The following is a 10,780-nucleotide window of genomic DNA, read 5'->3' on the forward strand; positions in this document are numbered from 1 at the left end:
ATACTTTCCAGTCCTGTTGGGTATATCTATAAGAGTGCAACTCCTAGGTCATGTGGTAACTCAAAATGATAACTGAGTTACCATTAAATTGCTAGGTCATATGGTAACTTTTTGAGAAACACCATTTTATGCTCCTCCTGGCAATGTATAGGGTTTCCAATTTCTTCACATTTTTGCTAATACTTGTAATTGTCTGTCTTTCATATTTTTGCCATTCTCATGAGTGTGAAGTGGTATCTCATTGTCGTTTTGATTTGCATTTCCCTAATGACTAATGGTGTTGAATATCTTTTCATATGCTTATAAGCCATTTATATGTCTTTGGAGAAATTCTTTTCAAATCTCTTGCTCATTTTAAAATTAGGTTGTCATTTTATTACTGAGTTGCAGTAGTGTTACAGCTCTTTTAGAATTTGTCTAGCAGGTTTTCTGATTTTTACCCGGAGCCCCTCCCCAGCAAAGAAAATGGAAAAAAAAAATTGCATTAGTTCTTTATACAGTCTAGATACAAGGCCCTTATCAGATATTTGATTTTCAAATATTTTCTCCCATTCTGTGAGTTGTCTTTTCACTCTCTTGATGGTGTCATTTGAAGCATATATATTTTTTTGTTTTGATAATGTCCCATTTATCTATGTAATTTTTCTTTTCATTTGTGCTTTTGGTGTCATACCTAAGAAACCGCTGCTTAACTCAAGGTCATAAAGATTTACTCCTGAATTTCCTTTTAGCAGTTTTATAGTTTTAGCTCTTACATTTAGATATGATTCATTTTGAGGTTATTTTTGTTTATGATGTGAGGTAGGGATCTGACTTTATTCTTTTGCATAGGGATATCCAGTTGTCCCAGCACCATTTGTTGAAAGACTATTTTTTCCTGATTGAATTGTCTTGGCATTCTTGTTGAAAATCAATTCACTGTAATTATCTGACCTCTCAATACTATTCCATTGATCTATGTGTTTATCCTTATGCCAATACCATGCTATCTTCACACTGTTACTCTGTGTTTGAAACTCTAGGTTAGAAATGGGGAATGATGCATTTTTCAGCTCTGTTCTTTTTCGATATTGTTTTGGCTATTCTAGATTTATTGGATTTCTATATGAATTTCAGAGCCAGCTTATCAATTCTGCAAAAAATGCTGTGGGGATTTTGATAGGGATTGTGCTGAATCTATAGACCAATTTAAGGAATACTGCCATCTTAACAATATTAAGCTTCCTGATCTATGAATACAGGATACCTTTCCATTTATTTAAGTCTTCTTTAAGTCTTTCAACAATGTTTTGCAGTAGTCAGTGAACAAGTCTTGCACTTCTCTTATTGATTTTATTCCTAAATACTTGATTATTTTTTATCTTATTGTAAGTGTAATTGTTTTTTTAATTTCATTTTTGGATTGATCATTGCTACTGTATAAAATATTTTTGTATATTGCTCTTATATTCTGCAAGCTTGCTGAATTTGTTTATTAGTTCTACTAGTTTTTTTTGTGTGTGTATTCCTTAGAATTTTCTATATACCACTGGGTATGGTGGCTCATGCCTGTAATCCCAGCAGTTTGGGAGGCTGAGGTGGGTGGACAGTTTGAGGTCAGGAGTTCGAGACCAGCCTGACCAACATGGTGAAATCCCATCTCTACTAATTACAAAAAAAATTAGCCGGGTGTGGTGGCGCATCCCTGTAATCCCAGCTACTTGGGAGGGTGAGGCAGGAGAATCACTTGAACTCAGGAGATGGAGGTTGCAGTGAGCCGAGATTGTGCCACTGCACTCCAGCCTGGAGAACAGAATAAAACTCCATCTCAAAAAAAAAAAAAAAAAGAATTTTCTATATATGAGATTATGTCATCTGAAAATAAACATCATTTTACTTCTTCCTTTCCAATCTGAACGCCTTTTATTTATTTATTTTTTTCTTGCCTAATTTTCCTAGCAGAGGAACTTTTGAATGTTTTAATATAGTGGTCATAAGATATAGCATGGGCTTTGGAATCAGTCAAAGCTGGTCATAAATTCTGGCTCCACCGCTTCACTCACTTTGAACTTTGATATTCACCTGTAAAAATGAAAAACACAACTCGTAGAATTTTAAAAAACATTTAAAAAATCAATGTATAATTTACACAGAATAAAATGTACAGACCTTAAATGTTCAGTTTGATGAGTTTTGACTATTGTATACATCTGTGTAATAACCATTCCAAAATAAGATATGAAGCGTCTCCATCATCCCATGCCCCTTTTTGTTCAATCTAATTCTTCTATCACCATAGATTCAATTAGCCTAGGCTAAGCCTAGACTGTGTAAGTGCTGTCATACAATATGTTCCCTTTCGTGACCAACTTCTTTTGTCAAACAATGTTTTTGAGGTTCATTCATCCTGTTTTGGGTGTCAGTGGTTTATTACTTTGTATTGCTGAGTAGAACAGGTTGAGCATCCCTAATCCAAAAATCCAAAATCTGAAATAGTCTAAGATACAAAACTGTTTGAGTGCCAACATGATGATCAAAGAAATTACTCACTGAAACATTTTGGATTGGGGGTTTTTGAATTAGGAATGCTGAGCCAGTAAGTACAATTTGAGTCTGAAAAAATCCAAAATCCAAAATGCTTCCGGCCTGAAGCATTTTGGGTAAGGAATATTGAACTTGTATTCCATTGTGTGAACCTACTACTATCTGTTTATCCATCTTCCTCTTGATGGACACTTGGATTGTTTCCAGTTTGGGACTATTGTGAATAAGGTTGCTATGAACATTTGTGCAGAGGTCTTTTTGCAGATGTATATTTTCATTGGATGTAGATAAAATACCTAGGCATGAAATTGCTGAGCCATATAGTAGATATGCACCTGGTGTGTATATCAGGGCCCTGGCTTGAATATTTGTTCCACCAAAGCTCATGTTGACATTGGATCCTCAGTGTGGCAGCATTGGGAGGTAGGGGGTCCAATGGGAGGTGTTTGGATCATGAGAGCGGATCCTTTACGAAGAGATTAATGCCCTCCCTTGGGAGTGAGTGAGTTCTCACTCTGTTAGCTCCCATGAGAGCTTGTTTTGTTTTTGTTTCTGTTTTTGTTTAGTTTTGGTTTGTTTTAGACAAGTTCTGGCTCTGTCGCCCAGGTTGGAGTGCAGTGGCACAATCTTGGCTCACTGCAGCCTCGACCTCCTGGCCTCAGGTGTTTATTGTTTTTTTGTAGAGATAGGGTCTCACTAAGTTGCCCAAGAAGGTCTCAAACTCCTGGGCTCAAGCGATCCTGCCATCTTGGCCTTCCAAAGTGCTGAGATTACAGGCGTGAGCCCTGCACCCGGCCAAGCACAGTTGTTAAAAATAACCTGGCGCCTCCCCTCTCTCTCTTGCTTCCTCTCTCACCATGTGATCAGCATACACTGCTCCCCTTCACCTTCCACTAGGAGTGGAAACAGCCTGAAGACCTCATCAGATGCAGATGCCCAATCATGAACCTTTTCCCAGACATCAGAACTGTGTGCCAAATAGACCTTTAAAAAAAAATAAATTACCCGGCCTCAAGTATTCCCATCTAGCAGCACAAAATGAACTAACACAATCAGTAAGGATTAAATTTGTTTTAAATTACAACAAACTATTTCAGATCCAAAACCATTTTCAAGGCATGTGATCTATGTGACTTGCACTCTTCCCAGCTGTCCTCCCTCCCCCAGAATCTGTTTCCTCATTCACCTGCACCTTCCTACACTTTGCACTCCCATCAGCATCCCCTCTGCATCTCTGTTCAAGTCTCTGCCTCCCAAGCAACCCAGTGACTTGCCACACAGTCTTCCCTTTAATGGGCCTTAATAAAAACCCTTAACCAAGCCTGTCATCACTGTCAGTAGGAGGTGAGTAAGCAATTAGCATTCCTTACTTAATGGACCAGTATTTCTCTTGGGACGTCAGTACCAATTAAGAGATGGAAATAAAATTTTAATCTTGTTTCCTCACGAACATGGTACCTGTGTGGTTGAACATTCTCTTTCCAGGGCACCACACAGGTGAATTTGAAAACACTTTTATCTAGAGGGGCACTGCACAGTGACATAGAGGCAATCCTAAGTCAGGCTTTAGAAATTGTTTTCTGTTTGTTTAAAAAAAAAAAAAAAAGTTGGGTGCGGTGGCTCCCAGCACTTTGGGAGGCCAAAATGGGTGGATCACTTGAGGCCAGGAGTTCGAGGCCAGGAGTTCGAGACCAGCCTGGCCAACATGGTAAAACCTGTCTCTATCAGAGATATAAAAATTAGCCAGGTGAGGGGGCATATGCCTATAAACCCAGCTACTCAAGAGGCTGAGGCAGGAGAATCGCTTGAACCTGGGAGGTGGAGGTTGCAGTGAGCCAAGATCATGCCATTGCACTCTAGCCTGGGTGACACAGTGAGACTCTGTCTCAAAAAAAAAAAAAAAGAAAAAAAGAGAGAGAGACAGAGTCTCACTATGTTGCCTGGGCTGGTTTTGAACTCTTGGTCTCAAGCAACTCTCCTGCCTCGGACCCCCAGAACATTGGGATTACAGGCATGAGCTAGTGGCCCTGGCCAGGCTTTAGAAATGTAAATGCATCTTGTGCTCTAAGAAGGGACAAATTGACCTATCTAGCCTACGAAGTTGTGGAGTATGTTTCTATAGAAAGTGATTGATGAAAAGAAATATAGAGGATGCATTTCTAGCAATTGAGAAAGCATCATGTATGAAGAGATGCCCAGAAATGGAGACAATGTATTTCTGTATTTCTGTTTGGATAACAGAAAGCTCCTATTTATTCGGCAGATAGGTACTGAGCACTTACTATGTGCTGGTCACTCTTCTATGTGCCAGGGTTACAGCAGGAAATAAAACAGACCTCAATGTCTTCTCTCACCGAGCTTACATTCTGGATTGAGGGTAGGTGGGGACCAAGAAGCCAAGTGAGTTTGGTTGATAGTTGAAGAAGTTTGGAGATGAGCAATGAAGATGATTAGAATTCTTCAAAGTAGAATTACACGAGCAGATGATGGACCTCGGATCTCAGATCTCATCTGGGAAAGGGAGTGAAGAAATTCCTTCACCTCATTCTCATAGAGCTTGGTTGGAGGGGCTGAGAGGCTCTCCCTAGCAGGATCTGGGGAAGGATGAGGATGGGGAAAGGAATCACTAGCTGGTTTGTTGACTGGAAGCAGGTTCTTGAGGGAGGAATGCTGAAGGGTTGGTATGAGGGAGTGGGGTAAGCTGGCAAGCTCACTTTTCTGGTGTGCTGGTGGCTAGACAGATCCAGGGCTCTGGAGCTGAGGTTGACCCAGAATAACAGAATGGTTCCAGGCATGTGCTTTGAAATCAAACAGATCTGGGTTTGAGTTGGGGTGTGCCACCTGCTGTGCGTGTGACCTTGAGAAAGTCTTCAACTTTCTCTGCAAATGAAGATCTTTGTTTCTTCTTCTTTAAAATGGGAACAATACTATGGCTTATTGTATGGATTGAACATGTTAATATAATTATTACGTATCTGGGATTATTGTTATTCTTATGGATTGTTTGCAAAATGTCTTCCTCCTATGTTGCCTCTCCATGGGTGGATTCACAGTCATGTCTGGAGAATGACTGGGAGGAAACTCACTTCTTCCTCCCGAGACTGTCATGGCCACTGTCCCAGGGGTGTGTCGCCCAGATGTGTAGGGTTGCTAAGGGTCCACTGCAGCTGGGCAGGGGCTCCTGGCTGTCTCTCCGTGTCCTTGCACTCAGAGGCCTCTTTTCACTTTGTTTTTTAAATATTTCCCGAAGCTCTAATTGCTACACTTCCTCCAATGTTTTTAATACAGGCAATCAGTGACTACTGCAATTAGGAGGGCCTAATTACCATCGGCATTCTTTCTCTTCTCCCAGAAACCACCATCGGAACAGTCACAAATAAACCTTAATGAAGACCAAAGATCTTTCTCCAGTCTAAAGCCGTTTATAATCATGATCGCTTATTGTTGAAGACAGCAGGCAGAGGAGTCCTTTGAAGGACTGCTGCATATTCAGCAGTAGCAGGGAAAGATGCTCTGCGGCCGGGAGTCTGTGGCACAGGCGAGCAACAAAGGGAGCTTGCATTCAACCTATTGTTGTTATTATACTTTAATGTATTTGTCTGATAAAGTCTCGAGTTATTCTATTAAAAAAGTGATCAGTTGGGTGTGGTGGCTCACGCCTGTAATCCCAGCACTTTGGGAGGCTGAGGCAGGTTGATCACCTGAGGTCAGGAGTTCGAGACCACCCTGGCCAACATGGCAAAACCCTGTCTCTACTAAAAATACAAAAATTAGCCAGGCGTGCTAGTGGGCACCTGTAATCCGAGCTACTCAGGAGGCTGAGGCAGGATAATCTCTTGAACCCGGGAGGCGGAGTTTGCAGTGAGCTGAGATTGTGCCATTGCACTCCAGCCTGGGCAACAAGAGCAAGATTCCATCTCAAAAAAAAAAAAAAAAAGGTTATTGGAAATGTAGCGCATGAATGGTAACGTGCACTAATCTCAAGTGTAAAATGTGATGAATTTTTAAATATGTACAGACCTCATGTAACCATTAGAGAGATGGAGATGTAGAACAATTCCAGCATTAGCAAAGGCTCCCATTCCCTTCTATGGTGTATCCGTCAAGGTTGAATCAGAAAACAGAATGACAATGAGTGTTAGGGAATCAGGGATGATAAGAATTTGACCTTACACAACTGTGGGAGGAACTGTGGAAATAAAAGTCCAAAGAAAGGGAGTCAGGGTATCCAAGAAAAGGAGCTTGCCAGCTGTCCTGCAACACTGATATGCAGATGAATGAGTCAGAGTTTGCAGGGCAGCCCAGAAGCTGGTCACATTCAGTGGCAGGAGTGAGACCCCAAAGGGGCTGAGGGAGAAGCCCAGGGAAGGCTCTTGGGTCTTCATAGCTGCTGCCTCTGTGAAGTCACGTTAAGACGGAGCAGGGACCCCTCTTAAGGGACTTCCAGGCCACCCAAGCATGGAAATAAAGGAAAAGTCTTGAGTCCCTTCCAGGAAAATTCCAGGCGCCTAGCTAGCCTCAAAAAGTAAATGAGCTTGATGGGTTGATAGGTGCAGCAAAACATCACAGCACATGTTTACCTATATAACAAACCTGCACATGTATCCTGGAACCTAAAATAAAGTAAAATTAAATTTAAAAAAATAGTAAATGAGGCTGGGCACAGTGGCTCATGCCTGTAATCCCAGCACTTTGGAAAGTCAAGGCGGGTGGATCACCTGAGGTCAGGAGTTCAAGGCCAACCTAGCCAACATGGTGAAACCCTGTCTCTACTACAAATATAAAAATTAGCCGGGCGTGGTGGCACGCACCTGTAGTCCCAGCTACTCAGGAGGCTGAGGCAGGAGAATCGCTTGAACTCAGGAGGCGGAGGTTGTAGTGAGCCGAGATCACGCCGCTGCACTCCAGCCTGAGCAACTGAGCAAGACACTGTCTCAAAAGAAAAAAAAAAAAAGAAAAGAAAAGAAAAGAAAGAAAGAAAAAATTAGTAAATGAGCAGGCTGATACACAAGGAGATAGTAACCAAGTATCCCAAGCAAGTGGGAGTCATAAGGTGCTTTGGTTCCCTACAGAACCTAAAAGATAACTTTTTTGTGTGTGTGTGTGATGGAGCCTTACTTTGTCTCCCAGGCTGGAGTGCAGTGGCATGATCTTGGCTCACTGCAACCTCCGCCTCAGGGTTCAAGCAGTTCTCCTGCCTCAGCCTCCCGAGAAGCTGGAATTACAGGCACCCACCACCACTCCTGGCTAGTTTTTGTATTTAGTAGAGAGGAGGTTTCACAATGTTGGTCAGGCTGGTCTCGAACTCCTGACCTTGTGATCCGCCCGCCTCGGCCTCCCAAAGTGCTGGGATTACAGGCGTGAGCCACCGCACCCGGTAAAGATAACATCTTAACAAAAGTTCTCGAGTTGCTTTTCAGAAACGCCCACCAGATGGAAAATGCCACCACTATCACATAGACATTGGGGGGTAAACTGAGGACTGAACTCTGACCGCCATTCTTTGTCCTAAATTTTTTCCTGGGGTTGTGGAGCAAGTCACACACATGGACCAGACTTTCATGTATTGGTTTATGATTTTGCCTGCAACTGCTGCTTTTCTGAAATGGACCCTTGCCTTTTTTTTTTTTTTTTTTTTTTTTTGATGGAGTCTCGCTCTGTCGCCCAGGCTGGAGTGCAGTGGCGCCATCGCGGCTCACTGCAAGCTCCGCCTCCCGGGTTCACGCCATTCTCCTGCCTCAGCCTCCGGAGTAGCTGGGACTACAGGCACCCACCACCACACCTGGCTATTTTTTTTTCTATTTCTTTAGTAGAGACAGGGTTTCACCGTGTTAGCCAGGATGGTCTCGATCTCCTGAGCTCGTGATCCACCTGCCTCAGCCTCCCAAAATGCTGGGATTACAGGTGTGAGCCACTGTGCCCGGTCTACCCTTGCCTTTAAAAACCCTTGCTTGTAAGCCATGGGGGGGGGGTTCAGGTCTCAAGTGTTAGCTACCCATTGTCCTTGCTTGGTGCCATGCAATTAATGCCCTTATCTCCCACTGCAAATCTTGGCATCAGCATCTGGCTTTACTGCACTGGGGCAAGCAAACCCCAGTTTTGTTCAGTCACATCTGGTGATGGATGGGGGTCACTGCTGGTGAGCTGGTCCTGGGTTCTGGAAGAAGAGCTGGACACAGTGTAGGGAGAGCGAAGACAAGCTGGAACCCACCAGCACCTCTGGATTGTCCTCACCACCTTGAAGAGTGGCTTGGTGCTGCTTCCCTCCTGCCTCCCACATCTCACACGCCTTCACTTTCCGCAGCTCCTACCTGGAGCCTGATAGGGAAGGGGATTCTGAGAAGCATGACTCCCAGTGGAACCCAACTGACTGTAGAATAATGCGGTGCCTATGCAACACTGTTTGTGTTCACTAAATGTGGCTAATAGGGTCATGTCCTCAAGCTGTGAGATTGTAGGGCCCTTGAGAGAGAAGCTTTATATTTCAACACACGACACAAGTACAGCACCTTTCCCAGAGCTGGCAAGGGGAGGAGGTGGCCACCACTCCTCATTCCTGTCTCCATGTCCTTTTAAGGGAAAGTAATACTAACAGAATTGGGTCAGATTCTAGAACAAGGGGCCACATTTACCAGTGGCCAAGGTCACCGTGCATTGACATGATATTTGTGGCCATCTTTGGCTGCAGAGGTAAGAGCAGTGGTTCTCAACCTTGGCTCCACAATGGAGTCATCTGGGAGAGCTTTACACAATACTCATGGCTTGCCCCTCTCCCCCAGGAGATTCTGATACGATTGATCTGGAGTAACAGTCTGGCACTGAGATTTTTAAAAATCTCCCCAAATGATTTTTTCCCCTTTCCTTTCTTTTCCTTTCCTTCCTTCCTTCCTTCCTTCCTTCCTTCCTTCCTTCCTTCCTTTCCGTCTTTCTTTCTTTCTTTCTTCCTTTCTTTCTTTCTTTCTTTCTTTCTTTCTTTCTTTCTTTCTTTCTTTCTTTCTTTCTTTCTTTCTTTCTTTCTTTCTTTCTTTTCTTTTCTTTTCTTTCTCTCTCTCTCTCTCTCTCTCTCTCTCTCTCTCTTTCTTTTTCACGTGGTCTTGCTCTGTCCCCCAGGCTGCAGTGCAATAGCACAATACAGCTCACTGCTGCCTCAAACTCCTGCACTCAAGTCATCCTCCCACCTTAGTCTCCTGAGAAACTGGGTCTACAGGTGCATACCACCATGCCTGGCTAATTTATGTATCTTTTTTCTTTTTATATGTAGCGATGGGGTCTCCCTATGTTGCCTACACTGGTCTCAAACTCCAAGGCTCAAGCAATCCTCCCGCCTCAGCCTCCCAAAGTGCTGAGATTACCCAGCCTAGGACTGAGGAGAATGGGTAGCCACCATGTCCAGCCTACCCCAGGTGATTCTAATGGGCAGCCAAATTTGGGGACAACTGGAGGGTGAAGACCTGCAGCTTGGTAGGCTCCTTCTCCTCTTCTTTCCCATGCCATTAAAAGATTAAATGGAACTGAAGCTAGCTGGCCTTCTTGGAGTAGGCCTGAGTGTTACAAAACAGAATGGGTGTCTACTCACTGGTGAAGCAAAGCCAAACCCTGATATTGGGATTGCAATAAGAGAAAGTGTGGCCCTTTATTACAGGGTACCAAGGAGAATCGGGCAGCTAATGCTTCAGACCTGAACTCCCTGATGGCTTACAAGAAAGGGATTTTTTTTTTTTTTTTTTTAGATGGAGTCTTGCTCTGTCACCAGGCTGGAGTGCAGTGGCACGATCTCGGCTCGCTGCAACCTCTGCCTCCCGGGTTCAAGCAATTCTCCTGCCTCAGCCTCCCAAGTAGCTGGGACTACAGACACGCGCCACCACGCCCAGCTAATTTTTGTATTTTTAGTAGAGACGGGGTTTCACCATGTTGGCCAGGATGGTCTCGATCTTCTGACCTCGTGATCCACTCACCTCACCCTCCCAAAGTGCTGGGATTACAGGTGTGAGCCACTGTGCCCAGCACAAGTAAGGGATTTTAAAGGCAGGGGGGCAGAGGTTACAGACAAAGTCATAAATCAGTATGTGGAGGCTGTACTTTGGCTTGAACAAAAAAGGTGCGACACCTTGGTAGCGGCCCACAGGTCACAGGTGGGTTCAAATATTTTCTGATTTGTGATTGGTTGAGGAGATGAAGCTTTGTCTAAAAATTTGGGATCAGCTGAAAAGACTGTTAGTTCTGGCTTGTGAACATGACCCCTTCCAGGTCCTCAGGA

At 43.6% G+C, this 10,780-nt stretch overlaps 1 non-coding gene across 1 annotated transcript; it reads left to right on the top strand.

Annotated features, from left to right (window-relative positions):
• Positions 1 to 390: 390 nt before the first annotated feature.
• Positions 391 to 451, top strand: LOC112614855. Its single transcript, XR_003117165.1, has one exon. It is a non-coding gene; the product is annotated as a U7 small nuclear RNA (small nuclear RNA).
• Positions 452 to 10,780: the final 10,329 nt, after the last annotated feature.

Source organism: Theropithecus gelada, chromosome 20, assembly GCF_003255815.1.
Source record: "Theropithecus gelada isolate Dixy chromosome 20, Tgel_1.0, whole genome shotgun sequence".
NCBI classification, from domain to species: Eukaryota; Metazoa; Chordata; class Mammalia; order Primates; family Cercopithecidae; genus Theropithecus; species Theropithecus gelada.